Raw genomic sequence first — 14960 nt, 5'->3', positions numbered from 1 at the left:
GTTCAATTGAAAGATCTAGAAAAGTGGCAGAGTAATCTGGTACTATCCTGTCAGTTTGGGTTTATTGTGCTTACAACCTCAGCTGGTGTCATGGACCATGAGGAAGCAAGATGAAAACACAGTGGAGGAAAAATCGTGGGATTCTTTTTCTAAGGGTGTAAAACATACATACAAATAAAATGCTCCAATGGAGAAAGAAAGAAAGAAAGAAAGAAAGAAAGAAAGAAAGAAAGAAAGAAAGAAAGAAAGAAAGAAAGAAAGAAAGAAAGAAAGAAAGAAAGAAAGAAAGAAAGAAAATGAGCAGGAGGAGTTCAGAGAAACCTGGAAGGACTTACATGAACTGATGCTGTCTGAGAGGAACAGAACCAGGAGAACATTGTACACAGTAACAGCAACATTGTGTGATGAACATTGGTGATAGACTTGGCTCTTCTCAGAAGTGCAATGATCCAAAACAGTTTCAAAGAACTTATGATAGAAAATGTTCTCAAAATTCAGAAAGAAGAACTGTGGATTATGAATGTGGATTGAATCATACTGTTTCTACTTTTTGGCTGTTTTTTCCCCTTCTTTTTTGAGGTTTTTCCCTTGTGCTCTGATTCTTCTTTCACAAGATGACTAATACAGAAATATGTTTAATATGATTGTTCATATATAACCTACATCAGACTGCTTTCTCTCTTGGGGAGGAGGGAGGGAAGGGGGGGTGGGAGAAAAATTTGGAACTAAAAATCCTATGAAAACAAATGTTGAAAACTATCCTTATATGTAACTGGAAAATAATAAAATACTTTTATTTATTAAAAAAAATAAATGAGGTAAGAGATGAAGAGCTCTCCTGTTGTTGAAGCTCTTAAGGACCTTCTTGTCAACCAATCTTCCAGACAACAAAGATTCATTTAATGCTTATCATATGCCAGGCATTGTACTAATTGCTAGGGTATAGAGGTCCAGTGGCCAAGTCACAGCAATGGTGCTGATAACCTCTGAGTCCACATTTGCCATAGCTTTCCTTCCATAACTTTCCTTTCATGGCTGCAGTTACCATTTGCAGTGATCTTTAAGCCCAAGAATATAAAATCTGACACTGCTTCCATTTCTCCTCCCTCTATTTGCCAGGAAGTGATGGGATCAGTTGCCAAGCTCTTATTTTTTCTGATATAGAGCTTCATGTCAGCTTTTACACTCTCCTCTTTCACCCTCATCAAGAGGCTTCTTAATTCCTCTTCACTTTCTGCCCTCAGAGTGCTATCATCTGCATACCTGAGATTGTCGATATTGCTCCAGGCAACCTTCATTCCAGTTTTTCATTCATCCAGCCTAGCATTTCACATGATGTGCTCTGCATATAAGTTAAATAAATAAGGTGACAGTATACAACATTGTCCTACTCCTTTTCCAATCTTAAACTGATCAGTTATTCCACTTTTGTTTCTAACCGTTGCTTCTTGACCCACATACAGGTTACTCAGGAGACAAGTAAGATGATCTGGTTCTCCCATCTCTTTGAAGACTTGCCACAGTTTGTTGTGATCCACACAGTGAGAGGCTTAGGTAAAAAAGGCTTTAGGTAAAAATAAGAGAAACCAATATCATTTGTGCCAAGTAAAGAAAGCAGAATTAGGAACTCATTGTACATGACTATAATAACATATGTGTAAATGACACTAAAGGCAACTGGATTCAGATGACCAATCCTGGTCCTGAAGGACAGAGAATGTACATTTACTCAGTCTCAATAGAGACCTGGAGGACTGCAGAGACAGATAGGGTCACTGTTAGTTATTTTTGCTTAACTGTTTTCCTTTGTTTCAAGAGTGGCTTCAGGGGGCAGCTAGTTGGCACAGTGGCTAAAGCACTGGCCCTGGAGTTAGGAGAACCTGAGTTCAAATATGGCCTCAGACACTTGATACTAACTAGCTGTGTGACCTTGGGCAAGTCACTTAACCCTCATTGCCCCACCAAAAAAAAAGAAGAAAAAAGAGTGGCTTCTATGTGCAAATATATTGGGAAACAATTATAATATTTTAAAAGGTATAAAAAACTTTTAAAATATGATGATAACTGGTATTTTTATACTCCTTTCAAATACATCATCTCTTTGGAGTTGCAATAGTCTTGTAAGGTATTAGCACAACAATTTTCCCCATTTTACCAATGAAGAAACTGAAGCAGAGAGGTTAAATAAGTAGCCTATGGTGACAATGCCACAAAGTATCAGAGGTAGTATTTGAGATGCTCTTTTTTGGGGGGGCAATTAGGGTTAAGTGACTTTCCCAGCATCACACAGCTAGTAAGTGTCAACTGTCTGAGGCTGGACTTGAACTCAGGTCCTCCTGAATCCAGGGCCAGTGCTTTATCCACTGTGCTATCTAACTGCCCCTAGAGGTAGTATTGGAATCCAGGTCTTCCTGATTCTAAGTCCAATACTTTTATCTACCCAGCCTCTAAATAAAGAAAGAATCCTGATTTTAACCCTTCTTCTACAGTTTATTAGCTGTATGACCCTGGGGAAGTTACTTCACCTCCACTTCAGTTGCTTCATCTGTGAAATGGAAATCTTCCTTCCCACCCTCACAGAGTTGTGAGCTTCTGATGAAAACTACGTATGGGCATGAACTGATGCTGAGTGAGAGGAGCAGAACCAGGAGAACATTGTACACAGTATCAACAACATCGTGTGTTGATCAACTGTGATAGACTTGACTCTTCTCTGCAATACAATGGTCCAAGTTAGTTCCTAAGGACTTGTGATGGAAAATCCTCTCCACATCCAGAAAAAAAGAACTGTGGAATCTAGATGCAGATTGAACCATACCGTTTCTACTTTTTTTGTTGTTTTTCTTTTTTGAGGTTTTTCCCTTTTGTTCTGATTATTCTTTCACAGCATGACTAATGCAGAAATATGTTTAATTTGGTTGTATAGATATAACCTCTATTAGGATTCTTGCTTTCTTGGGGATGTGAGAGTTAAAATTGGATACTAGAGCATTAACCTCTCTTTTTAACTTTTCCCTTATTTATCTCCTAGACTAGTAAATGGAAGAAGCCTCTGGTCTCTAGTTAGAGCTTTTATTGTTTGGAAATTACAAGGTGATGTTGATTAGAGGGATAGGAAAGTAGAAATACAAAACAAATAGTCTTAAGTCTAAGTTTAGTCTATATTCCGTATAAAACTCACCAAAAGCCCAAGGCCACCTTTGGCGGGGGAGAGCCGTGTCAAGGACGTGCTATTACGGCGAGCCGGGCCGAGTCCAACCTCCATCAGCCTCTGTGTGTGCAGCGCAGCCAGCAAACAAGGAGAGCCGAAAAGAGATATCTCACTTCCGTTCTCTCCTTGCCTTTTAAGCTCGCACCCCGGAAGTGGAGTGATTAGCAGCCGGACTGGTGTGCGTAGTCCATGCACTGCCATCGGTCTCCTCCCCGAAAGGGTGGTCCTTCAAAAACTGGCATACTTTTTACCACAGGGAGGAGGGAGAGAAGGAGAAAAGTTTGGAACTAAAAATCTTATAAAAATGAATGTTGAAAATTATCTCTACATGTAATTAGAAAATGATAAAATATTTTTATGATAAAAAAAGAAAATTAAGTATGGGATGCTTTCTATTTTGAGGCAATAAGGGATTCAGTGACTTGCCCAGGGTCACACAGCTAGTAAGTGTCTGAGGTTGGATTTGAACTTGGATCCTTCCTGACTCTGGATTTAGGGTTCTATTCACTTCACCACCTTGCTGCCCCAGGATAATTTCTAAACGGTAGATTGCTATGTAAATGTAAACATCATTGTTGTCATGTCATCATCATTTTATAACTATTGTAGAACAGAGAGAGGGGCCATGAGATGCTATAGTCATCTGGTCCTGGAGTCAGGATTATCTGGATTCAGTTTCCATCTCTGGAAAATACTGTTTGTATGACCCTTGGCAAATCATTGAATCTCTCCTTTGCAGAAGTGTCAGGCTCTGCACTCGAAGGAGTTTCTTTATCAGGGAGGCCCTTATACTGATGAAATAAGTCCGGAACAATTCTTTTCAAATGTAAGGAAGAATTTTTATTGCATATATATATATATATATATATTTGGCAGGGGCAATGAGGGTTAAGTGACTTGCCCAAGGTCACAGAGCTAGTAAGTGTCAAGTGTCTGAGGTCAGATTTGAACTCAGGTCCTCCTGAACCCAGGGCCAGTGCTTTATCTACTGTGCCACCTAGCTGCACCTGCTTTCAAATATTTTCAAAATGCTTCAGAGTATCCTAAGAACAAGTCTTCATGGAAGTGCTAAGTTTACATACATTTTGTTTGTCTGGGAATCTTACTTTGTGTTAGGGTGGAGGTCAGAATGGGAGAACGTCATCCAGGATTCCACAGTTAATGTAAACTACCTTGAATGAATGTAAATAGAAAAAGAAGGGGCGGCTAGGTGGCGCAGTGGATAAAGCACTGGCCCTGAATTCAGGAGTATGTGAGTTCAAATCCAGCCTCAGACACTTGACATTTACTAGCTGTGTGACCCTGGGCAAGTCACTTAACCCCCATTGCCCTGTAAAAAAAAAAAAAAGAAGCTGGAATTATCCCATGGGAAAACTGATGCATGACCACGGGTTAGCCCTGGCACTATGACTTCTTTGTTTTATTTCTGTATACAGTTATCCCTTCCACATCATGGGGGTTAGGGACGAGGTGCCCCTTCGATCTGGAAAATCTGCATAAAAACTTTTGACCCTTCCTTCGTACCAGAGAAGTCTGAATTATTATGGTAGTAAAAGATAAAATATGTTTATATTATACAATATTATACATATATTTCATGTATTTCTGAGTTTCTAAACTTTTTCTGTGTTGTTTCGTGTCCTTTGAATATTGTCTGTGGCTTCTGCAAAACTCCCCCCAAAGTCCCATTTAATTTCTTATGCCAACTCTCAATGTATTGAAACCGAGATGGAGAAAGTCTTGATGAGGAAGGAATAACTGTAATACCTGTCCTGGTCTGAGGGCAGGTGTGGGGATCCCCCATTTTGTCCTGTCTCTGCCCGGGAGTGCCTTTTGTGAGTAACCTCCCCTAATTAACCTAATAAACCCTAATGTATCTACACATTTAACCTACATTGGTGTGGACTGACCTTCTTCCTTTGGTATCTCTCAGAGGGTCTGCCACCCTATACTTGTGGATTGTACATATATATTTCGATCTTGTGGAGGGGGGAGGAAAGGAAGGGAGGGAGGGAAAAAAATTTAGAACTCTAAATCTGATGAAAATGAATGTTGAAAACTACCCTTACATGTAAATGGAAAATAAAATAAATGTTTGTTGAAAATAAATAAATAATAAAAAAATCCCCTCATTTCCCCCCCAAAGAGGTCTGCCAATGCTTCACTTTCTACCTAACATACTGGTGCATGCATGCATGAGCATGTGCACATGCAAGCACACACACACACTCCCATACTGAAGTTACAGTTATTATTAGCAAGGCATCATACCCCATGTTATTACAGAATTTGATGGGTTCCTGGGAAGGAGTCTTACAAGAATGCAGAAATAATCATTTGGAAGGGAATAGCAATAATTCTAACAGTCTGAGTCTGACTCATGCTTCTCTCACCTCAGATACACTGGCATAGGTTCTGCAAAAGGTTCCAAGTATGTGTGTTTTAAAAAGCCATGTTTCTCAGAAAAGACCTCCAGCATATTGGGTAGATTTCCTGAGGAGGATTTGTTGGAGGTATCATTTTGGAAAATTAAGGTAAACTGAGTGACAGTGATCAAATTTATTAGTCAGGCTAGCAATAACTAATAAATTGGGTCAATGGCCAAAGATCCAGCGCAGAACTGACCGGGCCTTTTAAACCTGGGTATTCTTCCTTCTGATTGGCTTGACAGTACATCATTTGGACCTCCCCTGGCAAAGGTAAAACAATCTGGATTGGTAGATAGGGAGGTGGATTAAGAATCACCTCAACTCTTCCCCAAGATTTTCTACAGGGGAGATAAGAGTAATCCTCAAGTGACAGGATTAGTCTGCAGACTTGGGTGTAGAATATAATAGCTTGAATTGATGCAACTTGAATTTGAGTTAAGCAGATGGTGGATACAGTTAGTGGATAGAACCCCAGTCTTGGAGTAATGGAAGATTCATCTTCCTGAGCTCAAATCTGGCCACAGACATTAGCTGTGTAACCCTGTACAAGTCATTTTTTTTTTGTTTGTTTGTTTTTGTTTTAGTGAGGCAATTGGGGTTAAGTGACTTGCCCAGGGTCACACAGCTAGTAAGTGTTAAGTGTCTGAGGCCGGATTTGAACTCAGGTACTCTTGACTTCAGGGCCGGTGCTCTATCCACTGCGCCACCTAGCTGCCCCTGTACAAGTCATTTAAAAAAACAATCTCTGTTTGCCTCAGTTTCCTCAACCATAAAATGTGTACTCCAAGAAAAGAAATGGCAAACTACTTCAGTATCTTTTCCAAGAAAACCCCACAGGGGTTGTGAAGGGTCTGACAGGACTGAAAGACTTAACAATCAGGGTAGTAGGTGAGGTTACAAAGGTATATCATACAAGGGGAGAGATTCAATTCACAAGAGAACTGAGTCCTAAGTGGAGGTAATTACTCTTTTTTTTTTCTTGGTGGGACAGTGAGGGTTAAGTGACTTGCCCAGGGTCACACAGCTAGTAAGTGTCAAGTGTCTGAGGCCAGATTTGAACTCAGGTCCTCCTGAATCCAGGGCCAGTGCTCTATCCACTGTACCACCTAGCTGCCCCCCAGTGGAGGTAATTACAAGAGTAAAGTTTGACCTTTAAGAATATAAGTGTCTCCTAGCTCCACTCAGGTAGTAGCTTTGCCTAATTGACTTTCCTGCTGTAGAATTTTATCTCCCCTTACTTCTTAGCTATGTCTGTCCTGATATCTAGTTGGTCAATCTAAACTTTAATAGTCCCTTGAGTCCTTGATTTGTCTGTCCTGTTATCTGGTCATCTTTGGTTTTGCTTCTCACAGGAGAAACTTCTGATTTATCCTAAGTCCCATGTCCCTTCCTGCCTTCGTTCCTTCCCTCCCTCCTTCTTTCATTCCTTCCTTCCTTCTTTCATTCCTTCCTTCCTTCCCTCCCTCTTTCCTTCCTTCCCTCCCTCCCTCCTTCCTTCCTTTCCTCCCTCCCTCTCTCCTAGCCTCCCTCCCTTCTTCCTTCCTTCCTTCCTTCCTTCCTTCCTTCCTTCCTTCCTTCCTTCCTTCCTTCCTTCCTTCCTTCCTTCCTTCCTTCCTTCCTTCCTTCCTTCCTTCCTTCCTTCCTTCCTTCCTTCCTTCCTTCCTCCTCCCTTCCTTTAGATTTCGGGAGCAAAGACTGTTTTTGCCTTTCTTTGTATCTCCCAGGTGCCTAGCACATGAAGGATGCTAAATAAAAGCTTATTGACCTGATCAATAAACAAGCCTGTATTAAGGACTTACTACAGGCCAGGCACTTTGCTACTGCTTGAAACCAGGAAAAACAAATGAGACAAGTCCTGCCCTGGAGGAGTTTACATTCTATTGGAGGAAACAACATGTACCCAAAGGAATGGAACTAGGTAGTTAGACCTTCCCTTGGGGGTTGGGGCTTAAAAATACTTCAACACTAACTGGGAAATCCTGTTTGTTGTGGTCTTCATTGACCTGGAAGAAGCTGGGGGCTGTTGAGATATTTGAGAGGTTCTTTGTGTGTGTTTGTATGTGATTCTCAGATTAGGGACTCTTGTTTCCTCCTAGTTGAATATCAGCCCCTAAAGAGCTGATTTTTTTTTTCTTTGTATCTCCTGTACTTAGTAGAGTGATTCTTAACCTAAGATCCTTTACTTTGTCTTTTTGTTTGTTTGTTTTTTTGCGGGGCAACGAGGGTTAAGTGACTTGCCCAGGGTCACACAGCCAGTAAGTGTCAACTGTCTGAGGCTGGATTTGAACTTAGGTCCTCCTGAATCCAGGGTTGGTGCTTTATCCACTGTGCCACTTAGCTACCCCAGAAGTGGTTAGTTTTAAGGTGATGTGTTGACTCTGCGACTACCTAAGAAAAGGGGCATATACAGCGTCCTTCCCTGTCTCTTCTTTCTTCTTCTTCTAGTAAGATAGAGTTTTCCACAGGAAGAGAACGTGAGAGTGGCCCCTAGTGGACAGTTGCCAATATCATGAGTGGAGCACGAGATCGGCATGCCAGAGCCAGGTCCTTGCTCTAGACAAGCCAGATCCCAGAAGGGCCAAGGTTCTGGCCGAAGTGGATCAGATGACAGAACTATAAATAGAAACATGCGAATCTAAGCGATAGGGTCTGGCAGGGAGAGAGTTAGGATCCTTGCTTTCACAAGCCCTTGTTGTCTTCTGAACAGGCCTCTATCGATTGGTAAATCTGCTGGTAAAAACACAACACAACAAAACCCCAAAGTCAAAACAAAACAAAACAACAGAGGAGGAGTTAGGAATACTGAGGCTTTCTTTCTGGAGCCCCTGAGGCTTCAAGGATTTTTTTTCAGCAAGTTTTCTAAAAAGAACCTTATCCCTAATGTGCTATACCAAAAATACACTCCCTTCCTTTATCCCACCCCTCCCTTCCCAAGGGATCTTTCTCTTAATAAAAATACTACAAAGACTGGATGTTAGAGAAACCAAAAATACCACAGTCCTAGTCTTTTCTGTTGCCACTGGAAATCCAAGAATATACCTTTTTTTTTCTTCTCAATTTTGGTTTTTTTTGGGGTGGGGGTGGGGCAATGAGGGTTAAGTGACTTGCCCAAGGTCACACAGCTAGTAAGTGTCAAGGGTCTGAGGCCAGATTTGAACTCAGGTCCTCCTGAATCCAGGGCCAGTGCTTTATCCACTGCTCCACCCAGCTGCCCCCTATACCTTTAAAAAAAATCACACTTTTTAATGAATAATAATAGCTCACATTTACATGGTGCTTTAAGGTTTGCCAGTTCATTGCTTTATGTACATTATTTCCTTTGATCTTCACAACCTGGTAAAGTGGGTACTCTAATTATATATCCCTTTGCAGATAAGGAAATTAAGGCTCAAAGCAGGGGGAGAGAACTAATATTTGTTAAGCACCTATCATGTGCCAGGGACTGTTCTAAGTGCTTTACAAATATTATCTCATTTGTTCCTCACAACAACCTTGGGAAGGAGATACTGTTATTAGTCCCATTTTATAATCTGGGATACTGAGGCTGACAGAGGTCCAGGGACCTGCTCTGGGTCACAACAACTAATATGTATCTGAGGTCAGATTTGAACTCAGATCTTCCTGAATCCAGGTCCAGTGTTTTCTCCACTCTGTCACTTACTGGCCTCAATCTAGTCACCATATCACACAGCTTCTCAAAAAGTTACTAAGGGAGTTCATTTGCTTCTCCTGATTTTAAGTCCCAATCATTTCCCTGTGAGGTAAACAGGTTATTAGCTTCATTTTACAGATGAGAAAACTGAGGTTCAGAGAAATGAGTGACTTGACCAAGGTCACATAGCCATAAAGTAGCTTCACAGGAAGCTAGACCTATTGTCAGGTGTCATCTAGTTTAAGTCCTCCCCTTCCCATCTCAAAAATGAAGAAAATGAGGACTAGGGAGATTAAATTATTTGGCCAAGGTCATGAGTCTAGGGCTTGGAGGCACCTCAAAGGTCATCTAGTTCATACTTTCATTTTGTAGATGAAACTGCCCAAGGAGTTTAATGTCTTGTTCATGGACCCATGGGGATTAAGCATCAAAGTGGGGATTTAAAATTTTCCCTGGCATACAGTAGGTGCTTAATAATCATGTATTGACTAAATCCAGAGCCAGTGGTTGCTGCACACAGGCAGCAATCCTCAGAGGCAGGAGCTTGTGATTCCAAGTCCAAGACCCTATCCCTTTAGACTACGTTACCTCCCAAGAATAAATAATAAATTATTAACAACCTGTGCTTATTGAGCGTTTACTGTGTGAAATAAATAGTGTAAGGTACTTTTCTAAATGAACACCTGAGCTGTAACCAATCCACCAAGCATCTTTCCTGGCACAGGATGACCTTGGACAAGGCATTTCCTCTCCGAAGGAGGTGGTAGTGGAGGAACTCATTTTGGATATGAAAGAAGCACCTACTAAATGCCAGACACTATGCTAGGCAAGTCTGGATGATTCCCAGGGCATGGGAGGGAAAATAATGTCCAATGAGAGTGGAAAGATGGGTTGGAGTCATGTTATGAAGGCTTTTAAAAGTCAAACAGAAAAGTTTATGTCTTATCGCAGAGGTAGGTAACATGAAGCTATGGAGTTGATTGAACACAAGAATTGAGGCAATATCATTGGATTTGGCAATGAAAAGATTATTGGTAAGTTTGGAGAGGGTAGTTTCATCTGAGGGAGGATTTCTCACTCAATTGGATTAGATGATCATTAAAATCCCTTAAAGCTTATTACTACTCTCAGTAGCTAAAGAAAAGCTGTGTGTGCTTGCCCGCATGTGAGTGTGTGTGTGTGTGTGTGTGTGTGTGTGTGTATATCAATGAGTACGAACGTGTATTTTGTGAGGGGTAAAATTTCTCTTTCTCCCATCAGTGCCTCTGACACCACACTCTTTTATCATCTTCAGAAGGAGAGTGACTATATCTTTTTTTTTTTTTTTTTGGTGAGGCAATTGGGGTGACTTGCCCAGGGTCACACAGCTAGTAAGTGTCAAGTGTCTGAGACTGGATTTGAACTCAGGTCCTCCTGAATCCAGGGCCAGTGCTCTATCCACTGTACCACCTAGCTGCCCCATGAGTGACTATATCTCTGTCTGGTTCTTTTCTTGTCAGAGTACCTGATCCCATCCTCATCTCTCTGCTGGGAATCAGCATGTGTTTAGGATAATCCACTGAAGTCTTCCATCTATATGGCTGGTATAAAGGTAAGCCTGGGTCCTTCAAGGCTATGTGAGCTGCAGATCCTACCAAGCAGAATACTTTCACAATGAGCCAAGTGATAGACTGTTTACCTGAAGTCTAAAGACTAGTCTAGCTAAGTTCAGAGAAGATTCAATTGATAAATTAATTAAGTACTTATTGGGCACCAGGACAAAGAGCTCTTTGAATCACTTATTTGTTAGTTAATAAACATTTATTAAGTGCCTACTATATGCTAATTGCTGGGGATGCAAATAAAGAAAGATAGTCCCTGACCTCAAGGAGCTTACAATCTAAAGGGGGAACAGGAAGAAGGTACCAGGCATGAGGACATGATGGAGAAGTCCAAAAGAGTGCAGCCTGGTAGGAAATAAAGAGATTTTTTAAAAGAAAGGGAACTTGGTATTTATACTCATTTTATAGAGAGAAAACTGAAGTACAGGAGTACTATGAACAAACCACAAATGGATAAAATCATGATAAGGAATAAGAAAATTAAAACAATAGTGAGGGAAAAATCAATAGTGTTTATTAATCACCTGTCATCCGATTCAAATCAATTCAACAATGCATTAATCAATCAACTAAGCATTCATGAAACATCTGCTATGCATCATAGGAGGTTAGAGATGAGCATTGAAGACTTTATGGCTCAAAGATAGACTGAGGGGAGAGCTAGGTGGCACAGTAACTGAAGCACCGACCCTGGATTCAGGAGGACCTGAGTTCAAATCTGACCTCAGACACTTAATACTAGTTGTGAGACCCTGGGCAAGTCATTTAACCCCCATTGTACACCCCCCAAAAAAACCCAAAGAAAACAAACAAATCAAAGGTCGACCGAGTTAATATAATAAAAATTACAATATTACATAAGCTAACTTACTCATTTCATAACATATCAGTCACATTACCTAAAGATGATTTTATATGGCTAGAAAAAAAATAACCAAATTAATCTGGAAGAAAAAGAGTTCAAGAATCTCAAAGGAAATAATAGCAAAAAATGATAAAGGAGACTAGCAGTTTTGGACTTCAAACTATATTGCAAAGAAATAACCATCAAAACTATTTAGTACTTGTTAAAAACAGAGATTAATCAGTGTAACTAATTAAGTATACAACACATAGAAACAAATGAACACAAGCATAGTGGTCAATAAACCAAAGAGCCCAGATATTGAATAAGAACTCACTCACTATTCAACAATAACTGTTAGGAATACTGGAAAGAGGTTTGGCAGAAATCAGTTTTAGATCAGCATTTCACACCATATACCAAGATAAACACTAAATGATACATGACTTAGAGATTAAAAAGTCACATCATAAGCAAATTAGTGGAGCAAAGAAGAAATTACTTCTCAGATAGATGGGATAAGGGAAGAATTCATGATCAAACAAGGGATATAGAGGATTATAAAAGATAAAATGGACATCTTTGATGATATAAGATTAAAAAAGATAGAGAAAGAAACCCAATGCAGTTAAAATTTGAAACAGTTAACCAGGAAAAAATTCTTTGCAGCAATTTTTTGATAAAGTTCTTATTTCTAAGATAAATAAGGAACTGATTCAAATGTATAAGAAAGCAAGTCATCCCCCAATAGGTGAATGGTCCAGGGATATGAACAGGACATTTTGAAAGGAAGGAATCCAAGCTAGCAACAACCATATTAAAAAATAATCCATACCACTAATAACTAGAAAAATGCAAATTAAAGCAACTCAAGTTCTATCTCACACTCATTGTTTTGGCAAAGATGACAAAAAAGGAAAATGAATAATGTTAGAAGGTCTTGGGGGTAACTAGGTGGTGCAATGGATAAAGCACTGGCCCTGGATTCATGAGGACCTGAGTTCAAATCCAGCTTCAGACACTTGACACTTACTAGCTGTGTGACCCTGGGCAAGTCACTTAACCCGCATTGCCCTGCAAAAAAAAAAAAAAAGGTCTTCATAAAAACAGGTACATGGTACCTGGTACCATGGTAGATGGTAGATGGTAGATAGAGCTGTGAATTGTTCCAGGCATTCTGGAAAGCAATATGAAACCATGCCCCCAAAGCATATATGCTAAACCAGCAATCCATTTTGAACTAGCCATAATCTTTTTTTTATTATTATTATTTTTTTGTTTTTTTGTGGGGCAACGAGGGTTAAGTGATTTGCCCAAGGTCACACAGCTAGTAAATGTCAAATGTCTGAAGTCGGATTTGAACTCAGGTCCTTATGAATCCAGGGCTGGTGCTTTATCCACTGTGCCACCTGGATGCCCCCAAAATTAGTCTTTTTTGGGGGGGGTGGGCAATGAGGGTTAAGTGACTTGCCCAGGAGTCACGTTTGTTTTTGTTTTTACACAGAATTTTGTCTTTATTTTGATTGGGGGAGGGGTAGAAGAAGGAGAGGCTTAAAGGATAGGATCCCCTGTCTCTCCCCACTAAATGAGAAGTGGACAGAAAACCAGGAGTCACAAGTAAGCAAGGCAGTTTTGTTTGTTTGTTTGTTTTTTTGCAGGGCAATGGGGGTTAAGTGACTTGCCAAGAGTCACACAGCTAATAAGTGTCAAGTGTCTAAGGCCAGGTTTGAACTCAGGTACTTCTGGCTGCCCGCCCCCAGCAAGGCAGCTTTGAAAGATGCATATTGAATTTACCATCAGTTTCTTTTTTTAATTTAATTTAAATTTTATTTTTACAATAAAAAATTTTATTTATAGTTCTGGGTTCCAATTTTTATCCCTCTTTCTTTCCTTCCCCTCCTCCCTCCCTAAGATGGCAAACAATCAGATTACCATCAGTTTTTTCTTCTTTTTTTTAGTGAGGCAATTGGGGTTAAGTGACTTGCCCAGGGTCACACAGCCAGTAAGTGTCAAGTGTCTGAGGCCAGATTTGAACTCAGGTACTCCCGACTCCAGGGCTGGTGCTCTATCCACTGCACCACCTAGCTGCCCCCCATCAGTTTCTAATAAGTGAGAACCATGAATTCCTTGATGTGTTTGCACTCCATATTTCCATTGGTCTTGAACTAATATAACTATATTTTACATAATTCTAACTTTGAATAGTGTGAATTCCAATACACATGATTCACTTCACAGGGTTCACTATGCACATTAATTGGGACCTGGCTGCAATTACATATTTAAGATTAAGAAATTCTACACAATAGAAATGTCCAATTTCATGTACAATTCTCTCTTATATAATGCACATGCATACATATGGAAATGCTCATTAAATCTGATTTTTGTTAAGTTTAGAATGACAAATTTAGTGGAAAGTTAAAAGAAAAGATTTCACAGATGAGGTAGCATTGGTTTGGGCTTTAAAGAGTGGGCAGGAGTTCAACAAACAAGGAGGATGAAGGGAGGGCATATCAGGTACAAGGAACAGAATGAACTAAGTGGGAAAACAAGATATAGAGTATGTATGAGATACAGTTTGTCTAGATTGGAAAGTGAAGGGAATAATATGAACTGAGATTTGAAAGGTTGGATCAAGGGCTGGAAGTGTCCTCATATGACCTTCCCTTCCCTTCATTTTATAAATGAGAAAACAGAGATGAAAGGAAGTGAATGGGATATGAGATAATATTTGTAAAAATGATATGTCAGTAAATCACTTAGCCCAGGATCTGGCACACAGTGGACACCATATCAATGTTTTGTTGGTCAGTCATGTTGGACTTGCCCCCATTTGGGGTCTTCTTGACAAAGATACTGAAGTGCTTTGCCACTTCCTTCTCCAGCTCATTTGACAGATGAAGAAACTGAGGCAATCAGGGTTAAGTGACTTGCCCAGGATCACACGGCTAGTATGTGTTTGAGTTCAAATTTGAACTCAGGTCTTCCTGACTCCAAGCCTGGTGTTCTATGCACTATGGCATTACCTAGCTGTTCCTATCATTATTAATTATTATTATTGAAGTATTTTGTCCATAGTCATTTGATAGTGGGTTTCAGGGGTAGAGTTTGAATTCATGTTCTCTGACTCCTAAGTCACTGCTCTTTCCACTATACTATGTGCTGCCTCCCATATGTTAAGCATTATACTGGGGAGCATCTTAAATCCCAGGCAAAGGAA

General features: G+C 40.1%; 1 long non-coding RNA gene across 1 annotated transcript in view; it reads right to left on the bottom strand.

Moving 5' to 3' along the window:
- LOC122726522 overlaps positions 1 to 14960 on the bottom strand; it is a 43517-nt gene that overhangs the window by 25503 nt on the left and 3054 nt on the right. The gene's annotated exons all lie outside the window — the stretch shown is intronic.

Source organism: Dromiciops gliroides, chromosome 4 (assembly GCF_019393635.1).
Source record: "Dromiciops gliroides isolate mDroGli1 chromosome 4, mDroGli1.pri, whole genome shotgun sequence".
NCBI lineage: Eukaryota > Metazoa > Chordata > Mammalia > Microbiotheria > Microbiotheriidae > Dromiciops > Dromiciops gliroides.
The sequence above is the reverse complement of the archived record's forward strand: the minus strand, read 5'-3'. Positions and strand labels throughout refer to the sequence as shown.